Here is a 12,101-nt window from a genome sequence, read left to right as displayed (position 1 = left end):
ACTAATTAGCAAGCAAACAAGCATACAAGGCTAAGTAAAGTGCGGGAAAGGATTAACCACAAGTGAGACGAGGACGCGGATTTTATCCCGAAGTACACTCTTCCTTGGGGAAGAGCTACTCTCCGTTTGGAGCGGTGCCGGAGCCAAAGCTTGCGGAACGCCACCGAAGGCTCACCGTAATCTCCTTCGAGTCACCCCCAACGGATGAGCCTCGAATCACTCGGGGTTGGTCTTGAAGGCGACCACCACACCTTTACAAACTTCTCCGGAGCACACCACAAGCAAGGAAGCTTCCGGAGGAACCTCTAACCGCCTAGGAGCCCAAGCTCCAAGAGTAACAAGTCATGGTGGATGAATGTTGCGGGGAACGCGATTTGGTTTGGTCAAAGTGTAGATCGGGTCTTGCTCTCCCAATCCCCAAAGTTTCAACAAGATTGGGTGGAGGGATTGAGAGTAGTGAGCAAAATGGGGTGTAGCAATGGAGGAGCTCAACAAGACATTAGGGTTAAGGGATGGAGGAGGAAGAAGGGGGCTTATATAGTGTTCTTGGCCGGGAGGGGATTTCTGCCCGTTGGACCCCGTGCGCACGGGCCAAGTCAGCCCCGTGCGCACGGGGTGTCCAGTGAGTTTCGAGGTACCCCGGGCCCGTGCGCACGGGGTGTCCCGAAATATTCTGACTACCCCGTGCGCACGGGGTGTCCAGAAGATTTCTGATGAAACATCACAGGACACCACGGCAAAGCACACAATAAGTGGAATATCTGAGGAGGTGTAGGAGGGCTGGTGTATCTGTCTTGGAGGCATTCCCACACGACACTAAATCCACGAAGACCCCTCTTGATAGTGCGGTTTTACCTACGACTCAAATCGAACCAAAACGAAAAACCTTCGAGTCGCCGGTAACCACGCCTTTGATCTTTTTGGACTGGGGGGTCGCACACCTCCATCAATGGACACCTTGGAACCAAAGTCCTGAGATAAACTTTAGCAAGCAACATTAGTTCCACTAACCACATTGTCATCACACCAAAATATAATCTAAGTGATACTTGCACTTTCAATCTCCCCCTTTTTGGTGCATTGATGACAATATGGTTAGGACATGGCATACAGGATACAACTTAAGTAAACAGCCATGCGACAATAGTTGATCAAAGGAGCTCCCCCTATATATGTGCAAGGAAAAAAATGCTTGATTATGCATCAAGCACACACATATGAGGCTCCCCCTAGATCCACATTGTCAAGGCATGCGATCAACATAATAATACCCAACACGGTGCCTAGATCACATGCAAGTGTGGTGAGCAGAAAACGTGAGACTAACCTATAGAAGCTTGATCATACTCCACAAGATATATCAACATAAGCATAGATAAATTCCATAAAGTAGATAGTCTCTCACATAGACTAGGTAGCTCACGACCACACCGCGAAAGCAAGTAAATAAGAGTATCTCAAGCCAAATAAACACAACCAAAACAAACGAGGCCTTGAGATCTCACCCAACTGAAACCAACTGCAAACGCCCCTAATAGAACACTTCTCCCCCTTTGTCATCAAGACAACAAAAAGGGAAAAGGCGATGCTAACGAGACTCTAGACAAGAGGAGGTGCGCTCGAAGCATCATCATCATCATCAAAGTGCCATCCCTCCAAGGGAAAAGAACGAGCTGTGGCCACACTGTCGTTGTCCTCGGACCCTGGACCAACCTCCTCACCAGCTGCAGCACGCTCAGCCTTCTTCTGACGCCTCACCAGCTTGCCCTTGTTGATCTCCTTGACCTGACGGCGCTGAATGGACTGACACATTTTGAACATGTTGCTCACGGTCTTCAGAAGAGACTTCTTCTCCTCTCTGGTGAAACTGGCATCAGTAGCAACCTGCTTCCCTTTGCTACGCGGAATCCGCACATAGGATGAACATCCCTCAGTGTAGGTAGCACGATCCTCAGGCCTGGGGTTGCGCCCCTTCTTGGGAGGCACATATGGTGGAGGAGCAGCCGGAAGCCAGTTGGCATCACGCTTCGGAAAGGAGGTGCGGTACTTGGCAATGTACCTGGCGGGACAGACAGACTCAATCAAAGCTTGGATGAACGGAGCATAGATGCATGACTTGTTCTCCTGAACACACTGCCTGATCTCAAAGAACATGAAGTCCAGAACATCCACTTTCTTCTTGTCATGAAGGTAGACAAAGATGTCCAACATGGAGCTCCTCAGATTGTGAGAGTCCCCGGTCTTAGGATTAAGCGTGTACCTAAGAATGTGACGCATAGTATCATAGGTTGGCTTCAAATGTTTGATAGAACCGGTGGTGAAGGCCTTGTCTGGCTTGTAAGCAAAAGCAATCTCATCCTTGTCTCTACCTGTCTCACGAGCACGGCCATACTCAGGATGCTCCTCAGCAAAGAACCGATACGGAATGATGTCAGAGAACTTGGCCATGGAGGCCTCACACTCATATGTGCCAGACATCCAAGTCATATTGCGAGCCTCATCACTGTGGAAGTATACGGTGGCAAAGAACTGCATCACAAGATCTTCACTGAACGGATGGTGGAAGGCGACGAACGGGATCAAGCCTCCCAAGAGCATTATACACACCGGGATAGATATGATCATTGTCCCGAAGAGCCTCCACATTGATTTGCTTGTGGGGGGCAAACTTGTTTTTCTTGGTCATGATCAGCTCAGAGAGCACACGGTGTTGAAAATCACTCTTGAATCTTGGGTCAACCCCTGCATCAGTGTTTGGCACATAGGGGAAATCCTGCCTGCGAGCCCAAAGCTCTGGCTTGGTCCACTTAGAGAGAGGTAGATTCTTGACATTCCGACCTCCTGGGAGCACATGTTCCTCTCCTTCCTCCTCATCAACATCATCAGCAGAATCATCCTCATCTTCTATCTCTGCATCTGCGGGGTTCTCATAGTGTGCATCTTCCTGCGAATCATACTCCTCTTCTGAATCGTCGGAGGCTTCAATCACTGGCTTCTTAGAGGCGGCACGGCGAACACGGCCCAGCTCAGAGCCCTGACCAATTCTTTCGGACGGCTGACGAAGAGCCAAAGTGAATTCCCTGGAACCTGCCTTGGTGCGCTTGCGACGGAGCTCGGACCTCTTGTCAGCAGAGTCTGAAACACAACAGCAACAAAACACAACAAACACGAGAGACACAAATAAGTACAAGTGCTCGAGAAGCTGGCGAGGAATGGAAGACAGAGAAGAAATAGGACTGGCACCACTGTGTACCCCGTGCACACGGGGGTCCCGTGCGCACGGTACAAGGCCCGTGGACACGGGGTTCGCCCAGCGGCAACCACTTCCAGATCGAGATCCGGGAGTGAGTGCGGCAGGGAGAACCGCCACAGTAATGCCCATCCGATTCTAGTCTACCACAAGGGAACGACTGGCCTAGACTAGTAGAGGAGGAAACCCTAGACTAATAAGGATCCAAGGAGGAAAAAAAGGACAAGGGGAGGGGGATACCAGAGGAGGACCCCATCCCGGGAGATCTCCACGGAGCAGCGAAGTCCCACGGCGCACGGAGGAGCACCGGCGACAAGGAGGCGACGACGGCGGCCTGGAGGCGATCTGGGGCGTGGAGTGGGTGACTGGGTGGGAAAGAACCCAAACCCCCCCATGTCCCACCTCTTCAGGGCCAGAAACCGCAGACCCCGTGCGCACGGTACAAGGGCCGTGGGCACGGGGTATCCAGAGGATTTTGACAGGAAGAAGCTTGTTGGGTTATGGCTGAATGCAAATTCTTACCAAGACCCCAAAGAGCATTCCCGCCTCACTTCTGAACACGTCGCAGAAGAAATCCAACACTACTATAAAGGAGTATGTGTAGCACTTGCACTGGAAGAGAATCGAGAAACACACACACACCGAAACACGAACATAAGGACAAGAAGAACCACACAAAAAAAGAAAAAAAAAAGATCCAACCTCCAACGGAGGGCGGTGGCCGAAGCCACCATGTTTGAGTTTGTTTGGTATGGCACCGCGAAGATATGAACCTTGGGCCCAAGACCAATACTCATCTTTGAAGCACAAATGCCATCTTCAAATGGCTAATGTGAAAGATTTTGTTCAATTTATGCACTAGTAGGATAAGATAGCTCATTAGTTGAGCTAGCTCCCCCTACTTAGGTGCCTACATCTAAAACAAGATACTAGTAGAGTATGTGTGTATGCAAGAACCTCAATCCAAGTTACTTATATCCACGATATTCAGCTCATGCCTTAACTCGCCGAATCTTGCTTCATCAAGTGGCTTGGTGAAAATGTCGGCAAGTTGCTTCTCGGTGTTGACATGGAATAAATCAATGTCTCCCTTGGCCACATGATCTCGAATGAAGTGATGACGAATCTAATTATGTTTGGTACGGCTATGTTGCACTGGATTGTCGGCGATCTTGATTGCACTTTCATTGTCACAAAATAGAGGCACCTTGTCACATTTGACACCATAATCCATCAAAGTTTGCCTCATCCATAATAATTGTGCACAACAACTTCCTGCGGCAATGTACTCGGCCTCGGCGGTTGAAAGGGACACACAATTCTGCTTCTTTGAAGACCAACTTACCAATGACCTCCCTAGGAATTGACATGACCCGGAAGTGGACCCTCGGTCTACCTTGTCTCCGGCCCAATCCGAATCCGAATATCCCAATAACTTGAAAGTTGCTCCTTTGGGATACCAAAGGCCCAAGTTTGGGGTATGAACCAAATATCGAAGGATTCTTTTCACTGCCGAAAAATGGCTCTCCTTGGGAGCGGATTGAAATCTTGCACACATACACACACTCAACATAATATCCGGCCTAGATGCACAAAGGTAAAGCAAAGAACCGATCATAGAGCGATATACCTTTTGATCCACATCTTTACCATTGGGATCAAGATTAAGTTGGCCATTTGTGGGCATGGGCGTCTTCATGGGCTTGACATCTTGCATTTTGAACCTCTTGAGCATGTCTTGAATATAAAGTGCTTGGTTGATGAAGGTTCCTCCTCTCAATTGCTTCACTTGAAATCCGAGGAAAAACTTCAACTCTCCCATCATGCTCATAGCAAATTCCTTGGTCATAAGATTCTCAAACTCAACGTTAATAGCATGGTTAGTGGAACCAAAAATAATATCATCAACATATATTTGGCACACAAACAATTCTCCTTTTACCCTCTTCGTGAAGAGAGTGGAATCTATTAACCCGATCTGGAACCCCTTCTCGCTTAAGAACGCCGTAAGGTGATCATACCAAGCACGAGGTGCTTGTTTAAGTCCATAGAGCGCCTTATGGAGTTCATAAACGTGAGAGGGGTGATCGGGATCTTCGAAACCGGGAGGTTGTTTGACATACACCAACTCCTTAAGAGGACCATTAAGAAATGCACTCTTCACATCCATTTGATACAATTTAAAATCATGATGTGAAGCATATGCAAGCAAGATACGAATGGACTCAAGACGGGCAACGGGGGCAAAGGTTTCACCGAAGTCCAAACCTTCAACTTGGGTGAACCCTTGTGCCACTAACCTTGCCTTGTTTCTAGTGACTTGTCCATGCTCATCTTGTTTGTTCTTAAAGATCCACTTTGTTCCAATGACATTATGATGTTCTTTGGGTCTCTTCACAAGAGTCCATACTTTGTTGCGGGTGAAGTTGTTGAGTTCTTCATGCATGGCATTTACCCAATCCGGGTCGTCAAGTGCATCTTCAACCTTAAGGGGCTCAACACAAGAGACAAACGAGTGATGTTCACAAAAGTTTGCCAAACGTCTACGAGTAGTTACCCCTTTGTTGATGCTTCCATAAATGTTGTCGGTGAGATGTTGAAGATGCTTTAACTTGGCGGCCGCTTTTTGCACTTTGAGGGTAAGCTCTTCTTCACTTGGTTTTGAACTTGTGGAAGAAGCTTGGCCTTGGGAATGCTTTAGCCTTGGAGACACCCTTCTCTTCACAACCTCTAGTTCTTGATCACTTGGATGTGATGATGTGGAAGACACTTGAGGTTGGGATTGATCTTGATCTTGATCAAGAGCTTGACCTTGGGCCTCACGGATTGGTTCTTCGCCATTTGGTTGAGCTTGCCCTTGATCTTGCTCGGGAACATGAGGGACTTGATCTTGTTCTTGGATAGGTTCATGATTTCCCATAGCATCTTGACCTTGTGGTGGCGGTGATGACTTCCCTTGTGGAGAATCCACAAGAGGGGCTCTTACTCCTTCTTCTTCTACTTGGACTTGGGGTGTTTCTTGTGGACGAATGTGGCCTATCCCCATAGTCCTTATAGCTTGTGAAGGAGCCTCATCACCTACAACACTAGGAACAATTTGCTCCGCACGGGAACCGTTATCTTCATCAAACTCCACATTTACCGTTTCCTCAATACATCCGGTGGATTTGTTGAGAACACGGTAAGCATGAGAGTTTGATGCATATCCAACAAATATGCCCTCATAAGTTTTAGGCGCAAACTTAGCTAAACGGGATTTCTTATTTAGAATGAAACACTTACAACCGAATACTCGAAAGTATTTGACGTTAGGCTTTCTCCCGATTAGGAGTTCGTAGGGAGTCTTGTTCTTGAGCTTACGAAGATAAAGCCGGTTTGTAGCATGGCACGCGGTGTTGATGGCTTCGGCCCAAAGCTTGTATGGAGACTTGTACTCGTCAAGCATGGTCCTTGCCATCTCAATGAGAGTCCGGTTCTTCCTTTCCGCAACACCATTTTGTTCGGGAGTGTATGGCGCGGCATATTGATGCTTGATCCCCTCATCGCTCAAGAACTCGTTCATAGTGTAATTTTTGAACTCGGTGCCGTTGTCACTTCGAATTGCCTTGATCTCACAATTATGTTGACGTTGAGCTTCTTTGGCAAAGTTGATGAAGGTGTCTTGAGTTTCATCTTTAGTCTTGAGAAAGAACACCCATGTATATCTTGTATAGTCATCGACAATGACAAGGCAATACCTCCTCCCTCCCAAACTATCATAAGATGGAGGCCCAAAGAGATCCAAGTGAATGAGCTCGAGAGGCCTCAAAGTGGTAATGATAGTCGTCACCTTATGAGCTTTTTCATGAAGTTTTCCGGCAATGCAAGCACTACAAGGACGATCTTTGGCAAAAGACACATTGGTTAGTCCAAGGATGTGCTCCCCCTTTAAGAGAGCTTGTAAATTTCTCATGCCAACGTGTGCTAGCCGACGGTGCCAAAGCCACCCCACGTCGGCCTTGGCCATTAGACATGTTGCAAGATAAGTTTTCTCATTTGAGAAATCAACCACGTAAAGGTTGTCTTCAACATGCCCAACAAAGACCACTTTGAGATTGCTTCTCTTAAAGACGGTCACATGAAATTCACCGAAATGAGAATCATAACCGGCACGTGCCAATTGAATCGTAGAAAGTAAATTGTAGTGAAGGGATTGAACAAGCATGGCATTCTTAAGTGATGCATCACTAGAGATTACCACCTTGCCCAAACCTAATACCTTGCCCTTGCTATTGTCACCAAAAGAGATGTTTGAAGTGGCCTTGAGCGAATCAATGAACTCCACAAGCATCTCCCTCTCTCCGGTCATATGATTGGTGCAACCACTATCGATCACCCATTGTGTTCCACTAGAGGTATAGTCCTACAAGAATCAAGCTTTGATTTTAGGTCCCCATTTTGCAATGGGTCCTAGAGAGTTAGCAACAAGGGTCTTAGGAACCCAAATAGTCCAAGCATAATCATCATAGTTAGTGCCAACAAATTTAGCAAAGGTATAACCATCATCTCCTCTCATGAGGACATAAGATGGGTTGTTCTTGCCGGCAAACTCTTTGGGAATGGCCTTGTCCCTAGTGACCTTGCCATCCCCAACATTCCCTTTTTTCTTCCCCTTCTCCTTGTGTCCTTCATGAACAAATGCTATCTTTTGTTGGGGAGGAGGAGTAGGACCGATCTTCATCTTGTGGCTCTTCTTCTTGGTCTTCTTCTTCTTAGAAGAGGGGTCAAACCCAATTCCCTCCTTGGCAACACACTCCTTTTGGTTGCTCAAGAGGTCATTGAGGTTTTTCTCCCCTTGAATGCACGACACAAGCCCTTTCTCAATTTGGGCTTTTAACTTCTTATTCTCCTCTTGGAGAGAGGTGCAATCATGAGCAAAGCTAGCCGTACAAGATTCATCATTTAAATCAATATGAGGGACGGAAGTAAGAGCCTTAATGGTTGTAGCTTTAAGTTGAGCATAAGACTCGGTGAGGGCAATGAGGTCACCTTTGACAACCTTGGAACTAGTCACAAGGAGCTCATGTTCCTCAACAAGTCTCGTGTGATCAACTAGAAGCTTTTCAACCCTTACTTTAAGGGCATCTTTGTTCTCAAGAGCAAGTTGCAACGCATCATCGGTTTTAACGAAGTCAATTTTATGAGAAGACAAGGCTTCCTCAAGTGATGCTCTCATGACACTCTCTTCATGTAGCTCGTGCTCAAGGAGTTCTACTCTCTCTTTTTCCTCTATGAGGAGGTTTTCAACGTTCTCAATAAAATCATTGCGTTTGGCGAGTGATTTAAGGAGATCGCTAAAACGAGCACGAGCTTCACCATGAAGAGTTTTCATGAAAGCCATCAAGGATTCCTCATCATTATCCACACCATCATCACACTCATCCTCCACTATCTCACATGAAACATTGGGAGTGTGGATGAAGGGTTTTAGAGATTTGGACTTTGTTTTTACCTCTTTGGCCATGAGGCAATGATGAGTGAACGGCTTGTCCTCGTTGGGAGAGTCGAAGAGGCCGGTGGTGGAGGAGGAGGTAGTGGCATGCATGGCAATGGCGGCCGTGCCCACATGATCATCATCACCGTCATCTTCATCTCCGGACATGTACTCCTCATGAACAAGAGCCTTGTCATCTTTCCTCTTGGAAAACTTGGTGAACTTCTTCTTCTTGAGCACAAGCTTCTCGGACTTGTCTTCATGTCTCTCATAAGGACAATCGTGCACAAAATGTCTTGGGCTATCACAATTGTAGCATTTTCTTCGTCCAAACGATCTTCCTTGCAGATTCTTCCCTTTGTTTGCCATGGTCCCGGAATATTTCTTGACCAAGAGAGCCAAGTCTTCCGCAAAGTCATTTGCCGGGCATGAGGTGTCAACATCTTCCTCACAAGTCTCTTCAACAACTTCTTCATCCCTTGAGGGTTGGGCAACTACTTTCTTGGCCTTCAATGCAATATTTGAGTTCTTGGTGGCTCGAGCTATGGCAAAGGTCTTCTTGGACTTGGTCTCCAAAAGAACATGAGTTGAGAAAGTGGATACAACTTGTGCCGCGGTCAACTTTTGATAGTCCGGGCGTTGATGTATCATCATCACCATGGTATGTTCCGTGAGAACCATAGCATCAATGAACTTGTCCTTAATGAAATCATCATTTGCCAAGTGCACCCAAAGGTTCTCAAATTGAGCACAAGAGACTTCAACCTTCGATATACCTCTTCCGCGGACTCACCCTCATTTCTCACAAATAGGTTGACTTCTTGCTTGAGCAAAGCCAACCGAGATCTTCGAATTCCTTCATCACCTTCGAGGGCCTCCTCAAGGCAATCCCAAATTTCCTTGGCGGTGTTGAGTAGAGCAATGGAGTCACTATAGTCATCGGTCACCGCGGTGCGCAACATGTTGTGGGCGGTAGCATTGAGTTGATCATCAACCGCTTCTCTTGGAGTGATATTCATGGGATCCTTGGGGTTGAAACCGTTGACCACAATCCACCATAGTTGTGTAGATGCACTGCGAATATGAGACTCCATATCTAGCTTCCACTTAGCAAACGCGTTAGCTTTCAAAGGGGGCGGAGGCCCCACAGGATTAATGCAAGGGTGCTGCAAGGGTTGTGGTGAGTAAAAGGGTTCCACGGCATTGTACTTGGGAACTTGAGTGCGAGTCGGGGATGCAAGAAGTTCTCTCGAATCATCCGCATCATGAACCGCATTTGGATCAAATGAGTTTGAGGCGGATGTCGAGGGCTTTAAGCGAGCATCAATTTCCTCCTTGACCGAGGAGCGAACTTCTTTCAACATAGCAGTTTTGAGGTACGCAAACATTGAAAGAGTATCGGCCGCGGTCAACGGGGCCCCCGGGTTAATGGGGGCGACGGGAGCAACGGCCGGAGCAACAAGTGCGTCGGCCGCGGCGGGGGGGTAGGTTTTGACCATCCTCCGCAAGTGGTGCGTCACCTCCCTCATTCCCAAGATCGACCATATCCTCTAAGGTTGTAAAACCTTATATTAGAGCACGAGGCTCTGATACCAATTGAAAGGATCGATACGGTCGACTAGAGGGGGGTGAATAGGAGACTACAAATTTTACTCTTTCTTGTCAATTTTAAGGCTTAGCTGATAAAAAGGGTTCACTAGATATGCAACTAGGTGAACGCAACCTATATGACAAGCAAGCTCTAAGCTAAATATGCTAGGCAACAAACTAATTAGCAAGCAAACAAGCATACAAGGCTAAGTAAAGTGCGGGAAAGGATTAACCACAAGTGAGACGAGGACGCGGATTTTATCCGGAAGTTCACTCTTCCATGGGGAAGAGCTACTCTCTGTTTGGAGCGGTGCCGGAGCCAAAGCTTGCGGAACGCCACCGAAGGCTCACCGTAATCTCCTTCGAGTCACCCCTAACGGATGAGCCTCGAATCACTCGGGGTTGGTCTTGAAGGCGACCACCACACCTTTACAAACTTCTCCGGAGCACACCACAAGCAAGGAAGCTTCCGGAGGAACCTCTAACGGCCTAGGAGCCCAAGCTCCAAGAGTAACAAGTCATGGTGGATGAATGTTGCGGGGAATGCGATTTGGTTTGGTCAAAGTGTAGATCGGGTCTTGCTCTCCCAATCCCCAAAGTTTCAACAAGATTGGGTGGAGGGACTGAGAGTAGTGAGCAAAATGGGGTGTAGCAATGGAGGATCTCAACAAGACATTAGGGTTAAAGGATGGAGGAGGAAGAAGGGGGCTTATATAGTGTTCTTGGCCGGGAGGGGATTTCTGCCCGTCGGACCCCGTGCGCACGGGCCAAGTCAGCCCCGTGCGCACGGGGTGTCCAGTGAGTTTCGAGGTACCCCGTGCGCACGGGGGTCAGAGATCCCGTGCGCACGGGGTGTCCCGAAATATTCTGACTACCCCGTGCGCACGGGGGTCAGAGACCCCCTGCACACGGGGTGTCCAGAAGATTTCTGATGAAACATCACAGGACACCACGGCAAAGCACACAATAAGTGGAATATCTGAGGAGGTGTAGGAGGGCTGGTGTATCTGTCTTGGAGGCATTCCCACACGACACTAAATCCACGAAGACCCCTCTTGATAGTGCGGTTTTACCTACGACTCAAATCGAACCAAAACGAAAAACCTTCGAGTCGCCGGTAACCACGCCTTTGATCTTTTTGGACTGGGGGGTCGCACACCTCCATCAATGGACACCTTGGAACCAAAGTCCTGAGATAAACTTTAGCAACCAACATTAGTTCCACTAACCACATTGTCATCACACCAAAATATAATCTAAGTGATACTTGCACTTTCAACTATAGGTGGAATAGAATGTGATGGGGGTTATGTGGAGAAGACAAAAAGGAGAAAGTCTCACATCGACGCGGCTAATCAACGGACTATGGAGATGCCCATCAATTGATGTTCAATGTGAGGAGTAGGGATTGCCATGCAACGGATGCACTAGAGCTATAAGTGTATGAAAGCTCAAACTGAAACTAAGTGCACTAGTAGAAAACAGGGCTTTGGTCACAGGGCAGTATTCACATTAGTCCCGGTTCAGTGACGAACCGGGACTAATGTGAGCATTCGTCCCGGTTCGTGCGGCTAAGGCATTAGTCCCGGTTCACCTGGGCCCTTTAGTCCCGGTTGGTGCCATGAACCGGGACTAAAGGGTGCGATGCCCATTAGTCCCGGTTGGTGGCACCAACCGGGACTAAAGGTTAGACCTTTAGTCCCGGTTGGTGCCACCAACCGGTACTAATGGGCTTTGAGGCATTAGTACCGGTTCATAGCACGAACCGGTACTAAAGGTCCCATTTTC

Source organism: Triticum aestivum, chromosome 6D (genome assembly GCF_018294505.1).
Source record: "Triticum aestivum cultivar Chinese Spring chromosome 6D, IWGSC CS RefSeq v2.1, whole genome shotgun sequence".
NCBI lineage: Eukaryota > Viridiplantae > Streptophyta > Magnoliopsida > Poales > Poaceae > Triticum > Triticum aestivum.
The sequence above is the reverse complement of the archived record's forward strand: the minus strand, read 5'-3'. Positions refer to the sequence as shown.